The sequence below is a fragment of the Topomyia yanbarensis genome, chromosome 3 (genome assembly GCF_030247195.1).
Source record: "Topomyia yanbarensis strain Yona2022 chromosome 3, ASM3024719v1, whole genome shotgun sequence".
Classification (NCBI taxonomy): Eukaryota; Metazoa; Arthropoda; class Insecta; order Diptera; family Culicidae; genus Topomyia; species Topomyia yanbarensis.
In genome coordinates, this window is record NC_080672.1 from 244,292,048 (window position 1) to 244,317,833 (window position 25,786).

General features: G+C 44.5%; 1 protein-coding gene across 2 annotated transcripts in view; it reads right to left on the reverse strand.

Moving 5' to 3' along the window:
- LOC131689155 (transmembrane ascorbate-dependent reductase CYB561) overlaps positions 1 to 25,786 on the reverse strand; it is a 148,940-nt gene that overhangs the window by 72,316 nt on the left and 50,838 nt on the right. The gene's annotated exons all lie outside the window — the stretch shown is intronic.

A 25,786-nucleotide genomic window follows, 5' to 3' on the forward strand; every position in this document is an offset into this window, starting at 1 on the left:
AAAGATTAAGGGAAAAATAAAATCACCGCTTAAAATGGTTTTGAGAATGAAAATATCTCGCGCAAAAACTTTCGTACGCTTAAATAAAAACAACAAATTTTAAGTTATTTGACATATTTCTTCGGATTTTCTGATAAACAACACTTCTTTTACACCTGTAGGAACGTTTTGTCACATAATGGAATTATTAGCACGAATTCCAACAATAAAATTCAATTAAATGTATTGCTTACTTTTCAGCCGCCATTTGCCCCAACTATACACGGTTCAAAGATGTAAAGAAAATTATAAAAAATGGCAGTTGTCTTGTTTCACAATGAAATATGAGGTGCAATGATCCCATTAGTGCAATAATAAAGCAGTTAGATGCAAAAATTCGGCAGTAAATACGCGTTAAACGATGGAGAGTTCTGCGTATGAAATTTCATACGCTAGGATATAATGGGTTAAAATGCATGAAACGTCGAGATTTTATGTTATCACGAAAAAAATTTTATTGCAATTGCGCTGAAAACCGACCTTTTAACGGAGGCCCACAGGGCCGAGTGACATATACCATTCGATTCAGCTTGGCGAGTTCGGCAAATGTCTGTGTGTATGTATGTGTGTGTATGTGCGTCTGTGTGTATGTACACGAACACAATCTCACTCACTATTCTCAGAGATGACTGAACCGATTTTCACAAACTTAGTCCCAAATGAAAAGGTGCGACGTTCCCATAGGCTGCTATTGAATTTTTAATGGATCGGACTTCCGATTCCGGAATTACAGGGTGATGAGTACGAATACGCAGAAAATGTCGATTTTAATAAATACTGCAATGAATGTATAATTTTTTTCCAAAATGTGACTACAACTGCTTCGATTTGTAGTGCTAGGACACTAACAGCCATTCAAAGTCTCTTTGGTCACATTGGCCACCATCATCGGTTCCAGAAGCCCCGGCGGAAGTATCCAAATTCGGAATAAGAGTCACATCGGTTTCTCGGAGATGGCTAGACCGAATCAACCAGACTTAGTCTCAAATGAAAGATGTTGCGTCCTTGTAAATGGCTATCAAATGTTATCCCGATTCGACTTCCGGTTCCGGAGTTACGGGTTGTGGCGTGCGATCACATAGCAAATTGCTATTCAAACCGATACTCCGAAAAAAGCAAAAAGGTAAAAATTTCGCTAAAATGTCTCTCAAACAACTTATATTTGCAGTTCAAGGTCACGACGGCCAAACAAACTTTCGTTGACTACATTGACCACCATAGACGGTTCCGGAAGTGCTGCCATCTTTCAAAATTAGAAAACTCTTATCAGTTTCTCGGAAACGGTTGGGCCGATTTTCACAAACTTAGTCCCAAATGAGAGCTATATTATCCCCACAGATGTCTATAAAATTTCGCACGGATCGCTTATGTGGTTCCGGAAATATAGACTGAACCGTCCGGTCACATATGAAATTCCCATACAAGCCGGAACTCAATTTTTTTTTCAAAGGGGGGACCCCATGAAATTTTCAGAAATCGAATTCGTATTTTTGATGCCACACATCTTTAAAATGCATGAAACGTCGATATTTAGTGTTATCTCGAAAAAAAAATTATTTATAAAAATCGACTTTTTGGGGACTTTGCTCATTCCGCACCTTTTTGCCTGTCTCAATAGAAGGGTATTGCAATTGCTCTGAAAACCGACTTTTTAACGGAGACCCGCAGGGCTAAGTGACACATACCATTCGATTCAGCTCGACGAGTTTGTCAAATGTCTGTGTGTATGTATGTGTATGTATGTATGTGTGTGTATGTGCGTCTGCGTGTATGTACGCGAACACAATCTCACTCACTTTTCTCAGAGATAGCTGAACCGATTTTCACAAACTTAGTCCCAAATGAAAGGTGCAACGTTCCCATAGGCTACTATTGAATTTCTAATGGATCCGACTTCCGGTTCCGGAATTACAGGATAGTGAGTACGATCACGCAGAAAATGTCGATTTTAATAAATACTGCAATGAATGTATAATGCTGAAATTTTTCCAAAATATGACCACAACTGCTTCGATTTGTAGTATTAGGTACTAACATCCATTCAAAGTCTCTTTGGCCATCGTCATCGGTTCCGGAAGCCCCGGCGGGAGTATCCAAATTCAGAATAACAGTCACACCGGTTTCTCGGAGATGGCTAGACCGATTCAAATAATCTTAGTCTAAAATGAAAGGTGTTGCGCCCCCGTAAATGGCTGTTAAATTTCATCCCGATCCGACTTCCGGTTCTGGAGTTACGGGTTGTGGCGTGCGATCACATAGCAAATTGTGATCCAAACCGATACTCCGATAAAAACAAAAAAGGTAAAAATTTCGCTAAAATGTCTCTCAAACTACTTAAATTTGCAATTCTAGGTAACCGACGGCCAACCAAACTTTCGTTGACTACATTGACCACCATAGACGGTTCCGGAAGTGCCTGCACTGATAATATAACTTCGTAAATATAATGAAATCGATCATGCAATGCACGAATTCATTCGTTGTTTCCTGCAACGAAGTACTTTCGTGCATTGTAACTAGTAGGTTTCGTTCATTTCATGAAAAAGAATGGTCGATTGGTGAACGAAGGCTTTCGTAAATTTTACACGTTTAATGTACACTGCACGAATATAATCGTTGATAACGACACTAATTTTCGTGAATGAAACGAAATGTTTCGTTTATTTTAATAAACGTTTGTGTATAATACGAACGATTTCATTACTCACACGAATTTATTACAACTAAAAGAATCGATCTGGCAAAATCAATTTTATTTCAACCTGCTCACCTGTGTTGAGGATTGTGGTGTGATGAAATGGACGCTTGATGAATACAAGTTTTAGTAAATTTTACTTATCTAGTGTACATGGCACGAATGAAACGAAATGATTCGTTTGTTTCAATAGATGTTTGCGTATATTACGAACGACTTCGTTGGTCGCACGAATTCATTTCTTTTATTTTAGAAAAGTTTTCGTATTTGTTAGCCTCTTATTGTTTTCAATCGATCTTTTGGGATCGATGTTTGACAACTTCAATTCTTTTTAATTTAAAAAAATGTGGCCAAATCGATTTTACTGTGGTGTGAAGAAATGGCCGCTTGATGAACGAAAGTTTTCGCAAATTTTACTTATTTAGTGTACATTGCACGAATGTTGTCGTTGAAAACGACATTATTTTTCGTGAATAAAGCGAAATGTTTTGCTTATTTTAAGAAACATTTGTGTATATTACGAACAATCTCGTTGGTCGCACGAATTCATTTCGTTCATCTAAGAGAAGTTTTCGTAATCATCTTTCATCGTTCATCTCTCATCATTCTCGATTAGTTAAATTTTGTGTGGAGTGAAGTGCAGTTAATTAAGTGGCTAATTTTTCCGGGTAAAATAGTGGCCCTGTAACTAGAATCTTCATCTAACCGATAGCAGCGCAAGAAACCATAGAGCATGGCTGTTAAAGCAATCACCGATGAAGCTCACTTCCAAACCGAACTAGCCGCAGCAGGAGGTAAATTGGCCGTTGTGGATTTTACCGCAGCTTGGTGTGGACCGTGCCGAAACATATCGCATTTGTTAGATCAGCTTCCGGCGAAGTATCCAAAGGCTGTGTTTCTCAAGGTGGACGTCGACAGATGTATCGCAACGGCGCCGTCCCAGGGCATGTCGACCATGCCAATGTTTAGTTTCTACTGAGCCAGAACAAAGATTGACAGGATGCAGGGTGCAGACATTATTGGACTTGAAGCCAAAATACAGAAACATTACGTCGCCAGCTTGTATGAATCTGGAGAAGATTACGGTCATGGAATGTTGGACTTGAACACCTTCATCCAGAAGAACTAGTGCGAATGTTTGAACGAATCGATCGACCACCCGATGGTGAATGCGCTCAGTTCCAGCGGTGGTCATCTGGTGTCCGATTGGGTGAAAGCCACTAGATTGTTTGAGCCGCCGGGAGAAAGATGGTTAGAAGGCGGTGGATAGGTGCGGTGACGAATATGTTTGATCGTATATTTAAAAGGTTAAAGATAGTGATGCGCGTTAACTTGTTCTTTTTATAAATTGTTCAATAAAATAATGAGCATGAAAAATGGCATATTATTTTGATATTGCTCCGGCAGAGAAAAACTCAATCTTATTCTTACAAAACCAACGAGCAGTTCGCGATGGCTCAGCTGAATCCGTGCAGCTCCGGATTCTGGATCAACTGGAAAAGAAAGAGGTTCAGGAAATCTTCCTGAAACCGGCGGGCACGAATAGGGCTACCAAATAGTCAGACTGAGACCGTCGTGATGAATTCTTGACGTATTCTACCTCTATTGAAGCTTTTTTGACGTTGACGGTTTGACGAATAGTACTCGTAAATATTACAAAGAGGTTCGTATATAGCAGCGAACAATCCGTTTGCCGAATGAAGCTGTTTCGTAATAAGCCAACGAAAGTCGTTTCGTGGTATTCACGAAAAATTCGTAATAAAAAATAAAAATGTTTCAATAGAACTGCGAACGTTTCATCATATGTACGAAAAAAATCGTATATTTTATGAATTATTTCGTACAGACACAAATTCCTGGCGATTTACGAATATATTCTATCAGTGCGGGAAAAGCGGCAATCTTTCAAAATTAACGAACTCACAACAGTTTCTCGGACAATGGTTGGGCCGATTTTCACAAACTTAGTGTTAAATGATAGCTATAATATCCCCACAGACGTCTATAAAATTTCGTACGGATCGCTTATATAGTTCCGGAAATATGGACTAAACCGTCCGGTCACATGAAATTCCCACATGAGCCAGAACTCAATTTTTTTTCAATTTTGAAATTTCAGAAATCGAATTCGTGTTTTTGATGCGAAACATCTTTAAAATGCATGAAACGTTGAGATTTTATGTTATTTCGAAATTTGTTTTTTATAAAAATCGACTTTTTGGGACTTAGCCGATTTCGCTCCTTTTTACCTTTCTCATATAAAGAAAGGCTATGCAATCACTGTAAAAATCGACTTCTTAACCGAGGCCCGGAGGGCCGAGTGTCATACACCATTCGATTCAGTTCGTCGAGATCGGCAAATGTCTGTTGTATGTATGTGTGTGTATGTGTGTGTGTCATTTAAACTCACGCAATTTTCTCAGAGATGGCTGAACCGATTTTCGCAAACTTAATTTCATCTGAAAGGTATAACGCTCCCATAAGCTGCTATTGAATTTTTAGTTGATCCGACCTCCGGTTCCGGAGTTACGGGTTGAAGAGTGCGGTCACACAGCAACTTCCCATATAAACTGGTACCACCATGATGTTCAAATTATATAAAACATATTAAAATTGATGTAACATTACTCTAGTTTGCGGGTCTGGATCACTAATGATCAATTAAAGCAGCTTTGACCACATTGGCCACCTATGACGGTTCATGACGCCCCCGGGGAACCCGCCAAATTCCTAAGCTAATATCACACCCATTCCCCAACGAATTCTCTTCCGGTTTTTTACAAACTTGATTTCAAATGAAAGATACAGTAATACCATGGACTGCTGCAGAATTTCATTCGGTTCTGACTCTTGCTTCCGGAGTTACAGGGGTGTTAGTAAGTATACACTGGAATTTTCCATATAAATCGAGGCCTCAGAGGCTAAAAATTATTGAAATAGTCACAAAATTACTTCTAATCGCAGATCTAGATCACTGATTGCCAATCAAACATTCTTTGAATGTATTGTCCACTGTCGACGATTGCGGAAGTCCGGAATTCCGGGCATATTCCACAATTAAAGTCACATCGGTTCTTCGGTGATGACTGAACCGATTTTCTCAAACCAAGTCTCAAATGGAAGGCAAAATATGCAGTTGAGTATTGCGTCGCCGCCCCCCCCCCCCCGCCTTGCCGTTACACCACCCTCCTTCATCACTCCTCTCTCCTTGGACCACCCTCACACCCGCATTTCCTTCATCCAGCCCGTATACCGAAATAAGATGAAGGATTTCTTACGCATCCTCCACTCCCACTCTACTAACCCCCCATTCCCTCCACTTTCAAACCCATTCCACCATTTCAAAATATAATCACCTGAAGATAACATTGAACTCATGCTGATTAAGCTAATTAAATATTATTCTTTTGCCTTTCTCATACAGAAAGGTTGTGCAATTGCTCCAAAAACCGACTTTCTAACCGAGGCCCGGAGGGCCGAGTCTCATATAACATTCGACTCAGTTTGCCGAGATCTCAAAATATCTGTGTGCATGTATGTGTGTATGTATGTATGTGTGTATGTATGTATGTATGTATGTATGTATGTATGTATGTATGTATGTATGTATGTATGTATGTATGTATGTATGTATGTATGTATGTATGTATGTATGTATGTATGTATGTATGTATGTATGTATGTATGTATGTATGTATGTATGTATGTATGTATGTATGTATGTATGTATGTATGTATGTATGTATGTATGTATGTATGTATGTATGTATGTATGTATGTATGTATGTATGTATGTATGTATGTATGTATGTATGTTTTTTTTTTTTTTTTTTTTTTTTGAGAGCTGTAAAAAAAATTTCAGAAAAAATGTACAAAAACCCCATTGTCAGGGAACGGGTTTGGGCTGCCATCACCCGACCCGCTAAAAACCACTGCTCTTGCCCAGAACCTGATTCCTCCCCGGCACTACCTTACGGCATTACTTCGGGGAGGGGTTTTTATGTGCATAGCACGCACTCTAATTCAACTACTTACTAGTTCGTTTCTTCCGTAGGGTGACAGCCCCACTCCTCTACACACCACCAATTCTCTACCATCCACACAGACTGGCAAGCTCTGCATGGCAGTCGGAAAGCTGGCTGTGAGTCGAGGCTTAGTACTCCTCCCCTACGAGTACAGTCTGAGCGGCAAACTTCTGACTGTCTATTTCACCGAGCCCTGCGGCTCGCTTGTGCCGGTTAGCACCGCAACTCCCTTCTCGCACCATTCAACGCCGTTTACTCTTTGAGCACCAGAATTGTTCACGAACTACTCGGTCTAGTCCCCGACGATGGACCTAGCCTACTCCGACGGAGAATTCCCCGGCGAAAGAAGTTCTCCCGAAACCGAGCCAACCAACCAGATGTCGAGGTCAGTTCGGCGATTCCGGTGGAGCAGAGCGTCCGGTTCGCTGATGCCCCGACGACCTGCGACTGGTGGTATTTCGTCGCGGTCTACTCAGTCTAGTCCCCGGCGGTGGATCTAGCTTACGCCGACGGAGAGTTCCCCGGCGAAGGAGGCTCCCCCGGTACCGATTCTTCTTTTGTTTTAGCACCACAAATTTCATGAGCTCTTTGGCTTCCTCTCGTTCCGTTTCGTCCGATCTACTCGATCTAGTCCCCGGCGGTGGATCTAGCCTACTCAACGGGCCATACAGTAGGTGCTGAGGTCTATCCGGCGATTCCGGTTGGAGCGTAACTTCCGGTTCACCGGCGCCCCAACGACTCACTGCTAGCTCTGCGACGCGGTCTACTCGGTCCAATCCCCGGCGGTGGATATAGCCTACTCACGAGCTACCCGGAAGGATGTCGAGGTCGGTTCAGCGATTCCGGTGAAGCTTGACGTCCGGTTCTCAGGCGCCCCGACGACCCAACTCGGTGCTACATCACGCACTACTCAACTGGTCCCCGGCGGTGGACCTAGTCTACACAGTTGGAGAGTTCCCCGGCGGCGGAATTTCTCTCGAAACCCGATTTGCGGTTTCTTGTTGGTCTCTACGCCACTTCCTCTGCAACTCGAAGAGTATGCTCGAGACCACTCTGTTGACAGCGTCCCAGGTATGTTCGTCACGGCACATCTCTTCGACGATATTGTCCGCTGTCATACCAGGTATACCCCTACGAACTTCTTCGAATCTAGGGCATTCGAAGACCACGTGTTCCGGTGTCTCCTGCACGGTCGCACAACCCGGGCAAAGGGGTAACGAAGCATGTCCAAACCGATGCAAGTACTTCCGGAAGCATCCGTGCCCGGACAAAAACTGCGTCAAATGGAAGTTCACCTCTCCATGCTTCCTATGTACCCAGGCCGATACATTTGGGATGAGTCGGTGGGTCCACCTTCCTTTCTCCGCGTTGTCCCACTCCTGTCGCCATTTAGCCAACGAGTCCGCTCGAACCTGTCTCCTAGCGTTACGTGCATTTCTCCGCTGATAGCATTCCACGTCCTCCGCCAGGGTAATGCAGATGGGGATCATCCCGGCGATAACGCATACTGCCTCCGACGATATTGTTCTGTAGGCACTCGCGACTCGTACGGCCATCAGTCGGAATGTCCTGTTTAGCTTTTCACGGTTCCGCTTGGTTTTCAGCGCAGCACTCCAGGCAGGAACCCCATATCGGAGTATCGATGCCGAAACAGTAGATAGCAGACGTCTCGTGCTGCTTCTCGGACCGCCGACGTTTGGCATGATTCTCGCTATTGCGTTCGTTGCCTTCGCCGACTTTTCACAGGCGTAATCAACGTGGTTGTTGAAGCTCAACCGGTCGTCGATTATAACTCCCAATTGCTTCAATGCACGTTTCGATGCAATCACGTGCCCTCCGACGTCGATCTGCATCCGTTGGACCGATCTGCAGTTACTGACCAACAACACCTCCGTCTTGTGGTGAGCTATTTGCAGCTTGACCCCGTTCATCCAGCTCTCGATCGCGTCTATTGTCTCCGTCACCGACACCTCCACTTCTTCAAGTGTCTCACCCATCACCGTTAGTGACACGTCGTCCGCGAAACCTACGATTTTCACTTTCCTAGGCAGCTGCAGCGTTAACACCCCATCGTACATCCCGTTCCAAAGGGTTGGACCGAGAATGGATCCCTGAGGAACGCCCGCGGTGACACGCAATGACTTCTGTCCTTCGCTCGTCTCGTACAGTAGCACTCTGCTCTCAAAGTAGCTCTTCAGGATCTGGCACAGATAGTCGGGAACCCTCATTCTATGCAGCGCTGTAGCGATGGCTTCCCAGCTGGCACTGTTGAACGCGTTCTTCACATCTATCGTGACCACAGCGCAGTATCGATCTCCTCTTCGCTTCTCTTTAGATGACTTCTCGGCACTCTCGAGCACTATCCGAATTGCATCCACTGTCGATGCTCCTTTGCGGAAACCAAACTGCATCTTGGACAGTCCGCGCTCACCTTCCGTGAATTTCGTCAACCTGTTAAGAATGATCCTTTCCAGGAGTTTTCCGAGTGTATCCAGCAGGCATATGGGTCTGTACGAGGTCGGGTCGCCAGGTGGCTTCCCTGGCTTCGGCAGCAACACTAGCTTCTGGACCTTCCACATTTCGGGGAAGTTGCCTTCATTTAGGCACTTCTGCATCACTATCCTGAACATGTCCGGATATGCCAGGATCGCAGCTTTCAGTACCACGTTTGGTATTCCATCCGGACCAGGGGCTTTCTTTGGTTTTAGGCGCTTCGATGCTTCTACTAGCTCGTCGTTAGTCACTTGCCGATCCATGTTTGTTCCTTCTTCCTCGCCGTGCGGTGACGGTGGCCATATAGTTGGATCGTGCTTCGGGAAAAGACCCTCGACGATTATCTTCAGCTTGCTCGGACACATTTCGGCTGGCGTCGTCGGACCCTTCATTTTCGCCATCACGACTCGGTATGCGTCACCCCAGGGATTGGCGTCTACTTCTCGGCATAGCTCCTTGTGGCACTCTGACTTGCTAAGTCTGATCTCCCGTTTTAGAGCGGCCCTAGCTTCCCGAAACGATGCCTTATGCTCTTCTCTATCTGGTTCCGACCTTGCTCTTTGGGCCCGCCTTCTGGCTCTGAGACAAGCAGCGCGTAACGTACTAAGCGTCTCGTTCCACCAGTAAGCTGGACGCCGGTTGTTGCGTGGTTCCAGTTTTCGCGGCATTGTGGCGTCACAAGCCGCCACAATCCTTCTTGTTAGGTCAGCCGCATCCACGTTCTCGATCCCGCCGTTCGGCCGAAGTGCCTCAACAAAGAGGTCTTTGTTGAAGGCTTTCGTCTTCCACTTTCGTTCGCCGGTCACCCTTCTCTGTACTGCCGCGGGGTTCCGTTGGCCGATACGGTAGCGAATCTCCTGGTGGTCACTATGCGTATACGTTTCGCATACTCTCCAATCCATGTTCGCCGTCAATGAGGGACTACAGAATGTGACGTCTATGATGGACTCCCTCCCGTCTCTCCAAAATGTACTAACAGAGCCTTCATTGCACAATCGTACGTCTAACTTCGCTAGAGCTTCCTGCAGGATACACCCTCTTGTGTTGGTTACTCTACTGCCCCATTCCACAGCCCAGGCGTTGAAGTCACCACCAATGACTACCGGTTTCCGATCGATCAACTGCTCGGTTAACTGCTCCAGCATTAGGCTGAACTGCTCTACTGTCCACCTTGGGGGAGCGTAACAGCTACATACGAAGATGCCGTTGATTTTGGCTATCACGAAACCCTCATAGGAACGTTCTACCACTTCTTGGATAGGGAATCTTCCCATTACTTGTATCGCTGCGGTTCCTGATCTATCCGCCACCCAGTTACCGTTATTAGGGGGGACTTGATAAGGCTCTGCGATCAAAGCGACATCGCACATAGTTTCTGTCGTAGACTGCCACAACAGTTGCTGTGCGGTATCACAGTGATTCAGGTTTATCTGGGTCATCTCCATCACCGTTGGCCTGCAGTCGCCTTCTTGTACGCTGGGCATTTAAAGCCACCCGTCTGATGGTCGTTTCCTTCCGCTGGGGTGCAAAGCAAGCACTTCGGCCTCTGCGTGCAGTCTCTCGCAAGATGGCCCGTCTCTCCGCATTTCCAGCACATCCCGGATCTGTCCGGGCCTTTGCAAGCCCCTGCTAAATGTCCAAAGCCTAAACATTTGAAGCATTTCTCTGCTTGTTTGTTTACTCGTGGGGCGGCTCTCAGTAGGCATCTCGACCATCCAACTGTAACCTTACCTACCTCCAGTGCCTTGTCTGCAGCGGTTACCGGTAAACGTATCATCGCTATCTGCGTTCCTCCGTATCCCTTCCTTAACCGGATCGTCATGTGCACCTCGCCCAGTATGCACTGCTGCTTCATAGCACCTCTCAGCTCGTCTTCCGTCGTTATTTCGTCGAGGTCTTTGCACACGATTACCATCTCCGGGCTTAAGGCTTTAACTTCTGCCTTTCCACCCATTGATTTAGTTATAGTCTCCTGCAAGGCAGAGCTACTAGTCGTAGTATTCTTTTTAAGCTCGAGGAGCATCTCATTATTTTGGGTACGCCTGACTCTTAACACGTTTTCCCCCAAATCTTTCAGCTCCGGGTCCTCTCTGACCTTTTTGAGCAGTGCGGCGTACGTAGTCTCGTCATTTGCTTTGACGAGCACGGCTTCTCCCTTAGGCGCCTTCTGACGAGCCGAGGGTTCTGATTTCCTCTTCTGCTCCCCTTTTCGCTCCTCCTTCTTTTTTTGCTGTTTCCCGCGTTTCTCCTTCCGACCTACAACGGTGCTCCAGCTTTCACCCTGTACGGTGGCGTCCTTTTCTTCGGCAGCAACAGCATCCTCGAGCGTCTGCCTCTTTGACCCGCCTGGTCTTTCTTCTCCTGGTGAGGATCTTGTCCTCTTTGGAGTTATGGGAACTGGCGTGTTCTCCACTCCAATCTGCCTCTCCTTACCCTGTTTCGGAGGGGCTAGGAGGACAGTGGCCTTAGCCGACGCGGATGCTCGCTCAGCTGAATCTGCCCTCTGCGTTGCCGTATCGTACTCTTTCACGGCAGACAGTAGCGCCTTCCGGATTTTGATGACCATCTCCTTGATGTCTTTGTGGACATTGTTTCTCATGTCCACGAACTTGTGGAGCTCCTCCACCAAGTGCCTCGCTACCACTACCTTTGACGTTTGTGGAGTGTAGCTCCTTCCGCTCTGCTCCGGCTGTTTTTGTTGCTGCTGTTGCTGTTGCTTCGGCTTCCCCTCCTCCTGCTCTTGCTGGGTGACTTCAGCTACTATTGGTGGTGGTGACCTCACCAACCCACCTCTGGCAAACGGATTTGCCGTGCCTGCTCCATTTATATCGGTTGCTTGTTGTTTCTCCATTTTATTTTATTGGGTCCCAACTCCGGGCCGCTATCTCCACTCGCTGCACATAGTCGCCTCTCGCGATCCCATGATTATCTATGCTGCCGAAAAGCAGCAGTGAGGTCATGCAAGGGTTGACACCATCTCTCATGGGGAGTAGTGTTCAGAGCCGGATCGGCGTAAATCGGGAATGCTTCAACCGAACCTAGTACCACCAACCAAATGATGGCGAGTTTCGAACGTACCCGGAGACCTGCCAGGGTTTTGTTGGAACGGAGGCAGCCATGCTGTTAGCCCACTCGCCATTTCAAGTCGGTGTCATCTTTCCTTACTCAGGGAGTAGAACAGCACGCCTGTCAGCCCTAAGTCGCCATCCTTTTCGTCATCCGTGTCCTGTCCGTTGCCGTTCGCCATGGCCAGTATACCATAATCAAGATGTTACTGGCGTCGATCCTGATGTGCCGGTTGGCACTCCGGTTGGGCTAGAGTGCTTTTATTGCCCAGATCTTAGATTATTGGAATCTTAGGATCTTAGCAGAAGCGGCACAGACTCGCTTCGTCGGAGCTGCTTTCGGAGTTATGGCTTTTTTTAGAGGTTCAGAAGAGCCCAATCTTAGCCCCACCATATCCTAGCAAAACTCCCCAACTCGCAGTAGGGCTGTGGGGGGGGGGGTTCGTTAGGCCCCTAGACTCCTGTCCTTCCTGTCCCTGCTGCCCCCTGTATGTATGTATGTATGTATGTATGTATGTTTTTTTTTTTTACAATGGAGAAGACCTTTATGTCCTAGCCCAGTACACGTGCTAACGGTAGGGTCCAATCTACCACACGGGGTGCACTGGGGACGTGTCGGACTCGAATGGTGACCAGCCATTAATACCGACTAAACTCCATTGGGCTCCGCCATCATTCCTCCCAGGAACTACCTCTCTGTATTACTTCTGGGGGGATGGCTGTACTGAATGTACTCATTCACTCTCACTCACGCGATCATACATCCTGTATGAGGCTTACTTGGGTGCTCTCTCAATTACACTTTGATTCACTTTCAAACACTCCCACATGAGGCTGACTTTTGTGCTCACCTTTTACGTTCCATGCGAGGCTGACTTGTGTGCTCACCTTACTCATTCCTTGCTAGGCTTACTTTTGTGCTCGCCCTACCCATCCATGTGAGGCTGACTTGGGTGCTCACCCTATCACCTGCTTCACTCTCAATCGTGCCACTCTATTGTACCTTTGTCACTCCCTCTGGCATCCCATGTGGGACATTTTTCTTAGGCCCCACTTCTGACATACCATGCGAGGCTGACTTTTGTGCTCACCTTTTTCATTCCTTGCTAGGCTGACTTTTGTGCTAGCCTCTACCAACCTGTGAGGCTGACTTTTATGCTCACCCTTAACATGCAATGTGAGACTGACTTGGATGCTCACCCTTTCACTCCTCTGCCACGCCATGAGGCATCGATAGCTTAGTTCCAACATACTACGCTACGACCCTCCCGTCTTGGCATGAGGCAGTCCACTTATACGCCTATACACTCACTCTTCTGTCTTGCTTCGGGGTGGCTGGGTTTACCCCTTACGCGGTTGCCATTCGCTGCGCCAACCTACCTCGGCATGAACAGACCATTCACTCTCTTATTTTGCGCTTGGCCTTTTTCGCTCCAGCTAACCAATCACTAGTTAGCCGTGCCCGCCGTCTGTTGCTCGGTTCGCCAGATTACCTGTAGCCTACTGGCAATGTGGATGGTAGCAGCCGAGACTGCGTTCCACTTCTCCACCGTTTGACACATCCGCTGAATAAGAGTATCCGGGGTTGTGTCCCAGCCACAGACGTCAAGCATTGCTCTTCTTTCGACGTCGAACCGATGACATACGAACAGTATGTGTTCGGCAGTTTCATCTACACCTGGGCAGTCCGGGCAGACTGGGACCTCCGCGTGTCCGAACCTGTGGAGGTACTGACGGAAACAGCCATGGCCTGACAGGAATTGTGTCAGGTGGAAGTGAACTTCCCCATGGGGTCTTCCCACCCAGCTCGATATGCTAGGTATCAGCCGGTGGGTCCACCTACCTTTCGAGGAGTTGTCCCACTCACGCTGCCATCTGGCGACCGAGGTCACCCTGGTGCGCTCGCGGGCTCCCCTATTTCCACGTAGCTCAAAGCACTCCTCATCTTCCCGAATGACCAGCCCGACTGGCATCATGCTCGCTATCACGCAGGATGCATCGTGTGATACCGTGCGGTAGGCAGATATCACTCTGAGGCACATCACGCGGTAGGTGCTCTCCAGTTTCTGTAGGTAACTGGTTACCCTCAGTGCTCTTGACCATGACGGGCCGCCGTACCTGAGGATAGATACGGCAACGCCTGCCAGTAACCTACGTCTACTGGCGCACACCTTTGAGCTGTTGGACATCATTCTCGATAGTGCCGCAACAGCAGTCGACGCTCTCTTGCACGTATAGTCGACATGGCTGCCGAAGGTCAGCTTGTCGTCTATAATGACTCCGAGAGACTTCAGACTTCGCTGTGAAGTGATCGCGACTTCTCCCACATGGATAACTGCATGTTGTGCCGACTTGCGGTTGTTGACGATAACTACCTCCGTCTTATGATGAGCGAGCTCCAGGCCTCTCGCGCTCATCCATTCCTCCACCGTGCTAATCGCGTGTTCTGCGGTTAGTTCTACCTCAGGAATTGACTCCCCGTAGACCTCCAAGGTTACGTCGTCGGCAAAGCCGACGATCTTGACCCCAGGAGGGAACTTCAGTCTCAGAACCCCGTCATACATGAGGTTCCATAGCACCGGGCCTAGGATCGAGCCCTGCGGGACTCCGGCGGTAATCGGAACCCTTTTCTGACCGGCATCGGTCTCGTATAGCAGTACGCGGTTTTGGAAGTAACTTTCCAGGATTCAGTACAGACCCACCGGTAGGCTAAGCCGGTGTAACGAGAGCGCGATGGCATCCCAGCTTGCGCTGTTGAATGCATTCTTCACGTCAAGTGTCACTAACGCACAGTATCGAATACCTCGCCTTTTTCGTTGGATCGCTATCTCGGCAGTATTTATCACTGAGTTGAGAGCGTCCACTGTGGACTTACCCTTCCGAAAGCCAAACTGGTTGCTTGACAGACCGTCCGTACCTTCCGCGTACGGGGTGAGCCTGTTGAGGATGATCCTCTCAAGCAGTTTGCCAGTCGTGTCTATCAGACAGATTGGTCTGTACGCCGATGGGTCGCCTGGCGGCTTCCCGGGCTTCGGCAACAGCACCAGTTTCTGCCTTTTCCATCTATCGGGGAAACGGCACTCGTCAAGGCATCTCTGCATAGCTAGCCTGAACATGTTCGGGTTCGCTATGATCGCTGCTTTGAGAGCGTTGTTCGGGACTCCATCCGGCCCTGGAGCTTTGTTCATTGCTAGGGATTTAGCCACTGCGAGTAGTTCTTCGTTCGTCACTGGAGCCACCATTTCGACCGTGCCCGCACTGTCTCGTAGTGCAGGTGGCCAGGGGCTTGTGGCTCGAGACGGGAAGAGTACTTCGATAATCGTTGCCAACCGGTCCGGAGACCGTTCTGGGGGTGAGGAGCCCCCTTTGGTCTTGGCCATCACAATCCGGTAGGCGTCACCCCACGGATTCGCGTTGGCACTCTCACACAGGTTGTCGAAACACGCTCTCTTGCTGCTTTTAATAGCCTTGTTAAGGGCTAATTTCGCAGCTCGAAACACTTCACGGCGGTTCTCTCTTGCATCCTCGGTGCGAGCTCTTTGCATCCTACGTCTAGCTCTGAGACAGGCTGACCGTAGAGCTGCAAGCTCGGCACTCCACCAGTATACCGGGCATCTACCGTTTCTTGGCAGTGTTTTTCTCGGCATAGTGGCATCGCACGCGCGTGATAGAACAGCTACCAGCGCATCCCCGCTTAGACTGTCGGTGTTGGCCTCCAGTCCCAGGGCCGCGGTGAAAGCTTCGCTGTCGAAGTGATTGGACTTCCACCCGCGTACCTGACAGGGATCTCCCGCCCTCGGATGCTGCACACCATAGTTGATCTTAAAGCGGATTGCTAGATGATCGCTATGGGTGTAGCCTTCGTCTACCCTCCATTCCATGCCTGGAGCCAGACTCGGGCTGGCAAAGGTCAAATCAATCCACGCCTCCACTCCGTTTCTACGGAATGTACTAGCGGAGCCATCATTAGCTAGCACAGTATCGAGTTTCGCAAACGCTTCCATTAGCGCTTGACCCCTGCTATTTGTACAGCGGCTGCCCCACTCCACTGCCCAAGCGTTGAAGTCTCCCGCTATTACTACCGGTTTCCGGCCCACGAGGTCCGACGAGAGCCTGTCGATCATCTGGTAGAACTGTTCTATTGGCCACCTTGGTGGGGCGTAGCAGCTGCAATAGAACACACCATTGATCTTGGCAATCGCCACACCCTCGGCGGAGGGGTGTATTACCTCTTGAACCGGGAACCTTCCCGTTGTACAGATTGCCACCATTCCAGACCCGTCCGACACCCAATTGCCGTTGCCGGCAGGGATGCTGTACGGGTCTGATAAGAGGGCGACATCTGTCCTCGACTCCGAGACCGACTGCCACAGCAGCTGCTGGGCTGCTGCACAATGGTTAAGATTTAGCTGTGTGACTCTCACGGCTTCTTCTTATTTAACTCGCCGAAGGGACACGAAGGTCCGCCCATAGCATGTTTATGGGCTTGCTTCTTAGCGGTGCAGATAAGGCACTTATATGCCTTAGTGCACCCCCGCTCTTTATGCCCCTCCTCGCCGCATCGACGACATAGCTTGCTCCTGTCTAGGCCTTTGCATTCGTAAGCTTTATGGCCGGATTCTAGGCACCGATAGCACTTGTCCACTGAAGGCGGCTGGGGTATACTAATAGGGCATACCGACCAGCCGATCTTCAGCTTCCCTTTCTCGGTTACCTTTTTGGCATCCGCATTCAGTAGCCTGAGGTAGGCTACCTGGGTGCCAGAGGGTCCGTCCCTCAATCGCACAGAGGCCCGCTCGATTGTGACGCCGCATTGCTCCTTGACGGCTGCGACGACGTCTTCTGCGGTCGCGAACTCGTCCAAGTGCTTGCACTGGAGAGTTGTTTCCGCACCTAGCGACCTGATTTGGGCGCCCTCACCAAGGACCTCTTGGGCCAAGGCCTTATATACTGCACTTGATTGTGCGCCTCGCTTCAGCACCAGGAGCATCTCTCCCGTATTGGTGCGTCTTACGCTACGCACATCCTGCCCAAGGGCCGAGAGACTTTCGGCCGCCTTCATCGATTTAAGGACATCGGCGTATTTGTCCTTGTCGATTTTTAACCACAAGGCTTCGCCTCTGTCCTTGGCCTTCCTCGCAGGCCGCGGTACCTCCGGTTTCGGTGCCGGCTTTTTCTTGGTAACCAGCGTCCAGGGGTTTGAGCCCCCCTGCCCCGGTCGTGTCGGGTTGCTGGTACCATCGCTCTCCACAGCGAGGTCACTCTCGCCCTCTTGTATGTATGTATGTATGTATGTATGTATGTATGTTTGTATGTATGTATGTTTGTATGTATGTATGTATGTATGTATGTATGTATGTATGTATGTATGTATGTATGTATGTATGTATGTATGTATGTATGTATGTATGTATGTATGTATGTATGTATGTATGTATGTATGTATGTATGTATGTATGTATGTATGTATGTATGTATGTATGTATGTATGTATGTATGTATGTATGTATGTATGTATGTATGTATGTATGTATGTATGTATGTATGTATGTATGTATGTATGTATGTATGTATGTATGTATGTATGTATGTATGTATGTATGTATGTATGTATGTATGTATGTATGTATGTATGTATGTATGTATGTATGTATGTATGTATGTATGTATGTATGTATGTATGTATGTATGTATGCATGTATGTATGTATGCATGTATGTATGCATGTATGTATGTATGTATGTATGTATGTATGTATGTATGTATGTATGTATGTATGTATGTGTGTATGTATATATGTATGTATGTATGTATGTATGTATATGTGTGTATTTATGTATGTATGTATGTATGTATGTATGTGTGTGTATGTGCGAATTTGTTAACAAAATGTCCACATCGGTTACTCGGAGATGGCTAAGCCGATTTTTACAAACTAAGATTCAAATGAAAGGTATAATATTCCCGTTGGTTGCTATTGAATTTCATTTTCAACCGACATCTTGTTCCGGATTACGAGTTGAAGAGTATGGTTACAAAACAAATTTTGTTGATTTGTCCACATCGGTTTCTCGGAATTTTCTGAACCGATTTTGACAAACTTGATTTTAAAAGAAAGGTCCATCAGCTGCTGTTGAATTTTGTGTGGATCCGAGTTCTGGTTCCTGAATTACAGGGTGATACGTACGATCACGCAGCAAATCGCGATTCTAACGAATTCTGCGATGAATGTAAGAAGGTGAATTTTTTTCCAAAATGTAAACACAACTGTTGAATTTGTAGATCTAGGTCACCAACAGTCATTCAAAGTCTCTTTGGCCTTACTGGCCATCATCGACGGATCCGGAAGCATCCAAATTCAGAATAACGGTTATATTGGTTTCTCGAAAATGGCTAGACCGATTTGATCAACTTAGTCTCAAATGAAAGGTGTTGCGTCCCCGGAAACTGATATTAAATTCCATATCCATCCGACTTCCGGCTCCGGAGTTACGGGTTGTGCAGTGCGATCATATAGAAAACTCCGATTCAAACCGATACCGCGATGAATGCAAAAAGGTGCTCTTATATATACTTACCAAGTGTAATAAGAATGAAAGACATTTCCATAATGTTATATTGTACGAACCAGCTATTAAATCAGGAGGAATGAGAAAGGAATGAGAAAGGCACAATCGCACCTCTAGGTGGATTAAAACAGGTTTTTCAATTCAATATTACCGTGGCTGTTTTTTTCTTTTGCAAAATTTTAGAACTCGAATAATGATTTCTTTTCTTGTATATAGTAGTCAAGTCATGTAAAATAAAATTATAATGTGTACATTTGAAAGCTTTTATTAAATATAAGCAATCAAAAAATTCTCGTGTTCATGATTAAGAAAGGCACAATTGCACCACTAGGTGGATTAGAACAGGTTTTACATTTCTTAACAAAAGAAATGTCTAGGATTTGCTCAAACTTTAAAAAGTTTTTCCGAGGGCCGATTTTCATAAACCAATCGACTCAGCTCGATAAATTAGGACAATGTCTGTATGTATGTGTGTGTATGTGTTGATGTATGTATGTACAAAATATCATGTAATTATCTCAGCAACGACTGAACCAATCTTAATGAAACTAGTTTTAAATGAAAGGCCTAACGTGACCATTTGACACTATTATTTTTGTTTTTCGATATGTTGTTTACTTTCTGAGATATGAATGATCTTGTCAAAACAAAACGTGTTATAAGCGAATAACTTTCGAGTAAAGCGATCGCATCGTGTACCTTTCTAACAAGCTATAGATTATCAAAATCCGTTCACGAGCAGCGGAGATATTACACATTTAGCACTTTTATTCTTCGCTTACCAATTTCCACTAACTAAAATTGAGACCGTTACATACAGAGTATTGCTTTACTGTTATTTTAAGGGCAAAAGTAATCCGATTCTGAATATCGGGGTATGGAAACATATCAACGTTATTCAAGGAATTCGATTCTTAAAACATTTTGTGAATTACCTCAATATTATATAAATTATTTCTCAATAATTTTTGAGTGTGAGTTTTCTTCAAAGACAAAATAATGTGTGAGCTGACCTCCTAGTGAAATTTTTTTCTAGAGTTCATGTATGTATCCCTTGCGTTCAACCGTGAGATAGATGTTGGAGGGTATATTAATTCATAAATCATCAAGTAATCCACCTAGTAGTGAGATAAAAAAATTCTCATATAATTATACTCGCATTACCGAAAGCAACTATATTTTTGAACCCCAAAATACTAGCGGAAATTTGGCTTCTTTTGTAAGATTTAGGTTATAGGGTTATTTGGGGAGAGATGCCGCACATTTCTAAAAATCGATCATGCATACATGCATCGATGCATCAAAATAAACCATTCAATATTTGAGGATATCATTTTTATCTATTCCGACAAGTTTCTGAAATATTGTGAAATGGTTTTTGTCATGAAAAAAATCATCAAATTTCCATGAACTTTTTTTTAACCCTGAAAAAGGCAAGCGGGTCTCAGAGGCCCGGCACATTACAATTTTTTAGTTACCAAAAAATGTGTATGCAGTATAACCTTGGGCATGGAAATTTTGATAAGTAGCTTTGAAATCTATAATAAAAATAAAGAATTGTGAAATTTTCATCTCTGGAGTGATGCGGAGCTATGTTTTAATTTTTTACATGCACAAAAAGGCAAGCCGGGCCTGGCAGGCCCGGTGTGCATGCAATATTTACTAGGAATACCGGGTTTTATACATTAATATTAAAAAAAACATTTTGATGAGTTTATCTTCCTATTAGCAGGTATTTTTTCATGCTTTGATTGATTTTATCTTTTTACCTTTTCTTATAAGAAAAGAACCTTTAAAGTTTGAGCAAATTCTATATTTTTTTTCTTAAAGCGTTTATTTGACACGGCATTTGCAAAAGCTTTTTTACGCCGGGGTTTTTTTTACATAACATGTTACAAAAGTTCTTAATACTATCACGTTATAATAAAAACTCACTTTCTAATGCTAACACTGAGGATAATCATCATTTTGAATATTTTTATTTATACTCTATTTTCTTGAATTTCATTGTAAACCTACTGATAGTTTTTCTGTAATTTTTGTTTATTTTTTTTCTTTATTTATATAGTTTTATCTAACTTAACTAACTGCGAAGGAATCTAAATTGTTTGTGGGTAGCAAGGGAAAAAACTAGAAACATTGTGGGGATAATTATATTGGAATATTTATTGTTTTCAGGAAATGATAAATATGGCCCATGTATGTAAGATCTCGTAAAGCGAGGATATCACGAACAGGAATATAGGGTGGTTTTCTTCTGGCTCGTAAGGAGTCTATTAATTGGGATCTGGCTTCACGATATTCAGTGCAAGACCAAACAATATGTTCAATGTCTTCGTAACCCTCTTCGCAAGCACATTGATTATCTTCTGCGATCCCGATACGGCGGAGATGCGCATTCAACGTATAATGGTTGGACATGAGCCTAGACATCACACGAATGAAGTTTCGACTTACATCCAACCCTTTGAACCATGCCTTCGTTGATACTTTAGGGATAATTGAGTGCAACCACCGTCCCAGATCTCCATTGTCCCATGATGTTTGCCAACTAGTAAGCGTCCTCTGACGATTAGCGCTATAAAATTCATTGAAGGCAATAGGTCTTTCATAGATGTCACGGTCCAGTGCCCCTGTTTTGGCTAAATTATCCGCTCTCTCATTACCCGGTACGGAGCGATGAGCAGGATTCTACACTAAGGTAATTTGATAAGATTTATTTGTTAATTTATTTAAGTATTCTCGTATCTTCTTCAAAAAGAACGGAGCGTGATTATCAAGCTTTAATGAGCGTAGTGCCTTAATTAGGCTGAGGCTATCTGTGAGGATGAAATAATGGCTCGGAAGTAAAGTATCAATGATTTCCAGACTATAGTGAACTGCTGCTAGTTCGGCTGTGTAAACAGAGGCAGGTTCTGCAAGCTTGAAAGAGATCGAGGTGTTATTGTTGAAAATACCGAAGCCAGTGGCCTCATTGATTCGTGACCCATCAGTGTAGAACATTTTATGGCTGTCAATGTGTTGGTATTTAATTATGAATATTTTAGGGATCTCCAGAGAGCGCAGGTGATCCGGGATTCCACGAATTTCCTCTTGCATGGACGTGTCGAAAAATAAAGTGGAATCGGGAGTAAAGCGAATTCTATACATTTCTTTTATAAGAAATGTAAAAATAGTATGCGATAATGACGTGTGTCATATTTTTTCGGGTAAATACTTTTATTTCACCCACTGTGGCCTACTTGACAATTATTTGGTTACAACATAACCTAACTCTGTCGTTATTGTCTATTTTTGTTGTCTATTCTTTGTGTTATATTTGTCGTAATTATTCAAATTGTAGGATCTAGAAGCAACGAAAAATTGAAATGGCTATAAGACGATATGCCCATGTTTTCAATCATCTCAAAGAAACTGAAATAATGGAAGAAATTCGAGCAAATTCAACAGCAGACGATTCCGAAACTGATTTGCAAAGCGAGGAAGAAGATGCGAATGATATTGCTTCCGACGATTAATCTGATGCAGACTCGGAAGAAGAATCTGAATTATGCATGAGAAGAAATTAATAGCAACCCAGAAACATTTATTGGTCGTGTTCAAACAAAATGGAGCTCAGAACCAATCGACAGTCGACGTGACCTTTTGAAAAAAATGACCTTTTTACATCCATCGCCTTATACGCTGAAATCGGGATTTGCTGCGTGTTCGTACTTATCATCCTGTAATTCCGGAACTGGAAGTCGGATCAATTATAAATTCAACAGCAGCCAATGGGAATGCTGCACCTTTCATTTGAAAACAAGTTTGTAAAAATCGGTAAACAATTCGCTGAGAAATAGGCATGACATTATCTTAGGAACTTGGTAAGTTCCCCCGGGGCATCAAGAATCGTCATAGCTGGCCAATGTGGTCGAAGTGCATTCGGTGGGTCATTAATGATCTAGACATGCAAAACCAAGTAATGTTGCACATATTTTAATATATATTGCATCATTTGGACATCATGGTGGTATCAGTTTCCATGGAAATTTGCTGTGTGATTGTACTCTTCAACCCGTAACTCCAGAACCGAAAGTCGGATTAATAAAAAAAATCAATAGCGACCGATGGGAAGGCTGTACCTTTCATTTGAGACTTAATTTGTACAAATCGGTCCAGCCACCTCTGAGAATAATCGGTGAGATTGTTTGCCACATACATACATCCATACATACATACACACATACATACATTTTACGATCTCGACGAACTGAGTCGAATGGTATAAGAGATTTGGCCCTGCGGGTTTCGATTAAAAAGTCGAAAATTCGACCGATTGCATAACCTTTCTATATAAGAACGGCAAAAAGGAGCTTGAATTTAGACGGTCCTGAGTTAATAATAGGATTTTAGCTTGCCTTCACAAGGGTTAAAAAAGGTCATTACTGGAGAGATGCCGCATGTGCGGGTGAGACGCCACACCGTTGTCACAAACTGAAAAATGGTGAACAAAAGTATCTTTTAGATATCGTTGATGTTTTGCCTTTCTCATATAAAGAAAGGCTATGCAATCACTGTAAAAATCGACTTTTTAACCGAGGCCCAGAGGGCCGAGTGTCATACACCATTCGATTCAGCTCGTCGAGATGGGCAAATGTCTGTGTGTGCATGTATGTGTGTGTATGTGTGTGTGTCATTTAAACTCACGCAATTTTCTCAGAGGTGGCCTAACCGATTTTCGCAAACTTAGTTTCATCTGAAAGGTTTAACGCTCCCATAAGCTGCTATTGAAGTTTTAGTTGATCCGACTTCCGGTTCCGGAGTTACGGGTTGAAGAGTGCGGTCACACAGCAACTTCCCATATAAACTGGTACCACCATGATGTTCAAATGATGTAAAACATATTAAAATTGATGTAACATTACTCTAATTTGCGGGTCTGGATCACTAATGATCAATCAAAGCAGCTTTGACCACATTGACCACCTATGACGGATCATGACGCCCCCGGGGAACCCGCCAAGTTCCTAAGCTAATATCACACCCATTCCCCAACGAATTCTCTACCGATTTTTACAAACTTGATTTCAAATGAAAGATACAGTAATACCATGGACTGCTGCTGAATTTCATTCGGTTCTGACTCTTGCTTCCGGAGTTACAGGGGTGTTAGTAAGGATACACTGAAATTTCCTATATAAATCGGTACAATCGTAATACCTCAGAGGCTAAAAACTATTGAAATGGTCACCAAATTACTTCTAATCGCAGATCTAGATCACTGATTGCCAATCAAATATTCTTTGAATATATTGTCCACTATCGACGATTCCGGAATTCCGGGCATATTCCACAATTAAAGTCACATCGGTTCTTCGGTGATTACTGAACCGATTTTCTCAAACCAAGTCTCAAATGGAAGGAAGCCTTGCCCTTACACCTCCCTCCTTCATCACTCCCCTCCCCTTAGACCACCCTCACGCCCGCATTTCCTTCATCCACCCCGTATACCGAAATAAGATGAAGGATTTCTGACGCATCCTCCATTCCCACTCTACTAACCCCCCATTCCCTCCACTTTCAAACCCATTCCACCAACATTTCAAAATATAATCACATGAAGATAACATTGAACTCATGCTGATAAGGCTAATTAAATATTATTCTTTTGCCTTTCTCATATAAAAAGGTTATGCAATTGCTCCAAAAACCGACTTTCTAACAGAGGCCTGGAGGGCCGAGTCTCATGTAACATTCGACTCAGTTCGCCGAGATCGCAAAATATCTGTGTGTATGTATGTGTGTATGTATGTATGTATGTATGTATGTATGTATGTATGTATGTATGTATGTATGTATGTATGTATGTATGTATGTATGTATGTATGTATGTATGTATGTATGTATGTATGTATGTATGTATGTATGTGTGTGTGCGGATTTGTTAACAAAATGTTCACATCGGTTTCTCGGAGATGGCTGAACCGATTTTTACTAACTAAGATTCAAATGAAAGGTATTATATTCCCATAGGTTGCTATTGAATTTCATTTTCAACCGACATCTTGTTCCGGATTACGAGTTGAAGAGTATGGTTACAAAACAAAATTTGTTGATTTGTCCACATCGGTTTCTCGGAATTTTCTGAACCGATTTTGACAAACTTGATTTTAAATGAAAGGTGCATCAGCTGCTGTTGAATTTTGTGTGGATCCGAATTCTGGTTCCTGAATTACAGGGTGATACGTACGATCACGCAGCAAATCCCGATTCTAACGAATTCCGCGATGAATGTAAAAAGGTGATTTTTTCCAAAATGTATATTTGTTTCTCGAAAATGGCTAGACCGATTTGATCAACTTAGTCTCAAATGAAAGGTGTTGCGTCCCCGGAAACTGATATTAAATTCATCTCCATCCGACTTCCGGCTTCAGAGTTACGGGTTGTGGAGTGCGATCACATAGAAAACTACGATTCAAACCGATACCGCGATGAATGCAAAAAGGTGCTCTTATATATACTTTCCAAGTGTAAGACATTTCCATAATGTTATATTGTACGAACCAGGTATTAAATCATAGTTTGGAGAAATGAGAAAGGCACAATTGCACCTCTAGGTGGATTAAAACAGGTTTTTGTGACTAGGTTCTTCAGCTGAGTTTCATGAAGTTTGTTTACACCCATAAATCGGCCTGCACCTTCACTTTTCTTAAGAGGGTACTACCATTTCTAGAAACATTTTTTTCTTCAACATTTTAAAAATATTTTTGTTTCTTTTTTTTATATAACGTAGTTTATTTAGTCCCAAATGCGGTAGCTTTCGGTTTTAGATCAGAGTCGCCCTAGGTTCGCTCTAATATTTACAAAATCCATACAAAAGTGACAGCTCAGAGCGAACCTAGAGCGACTCGATTCTAA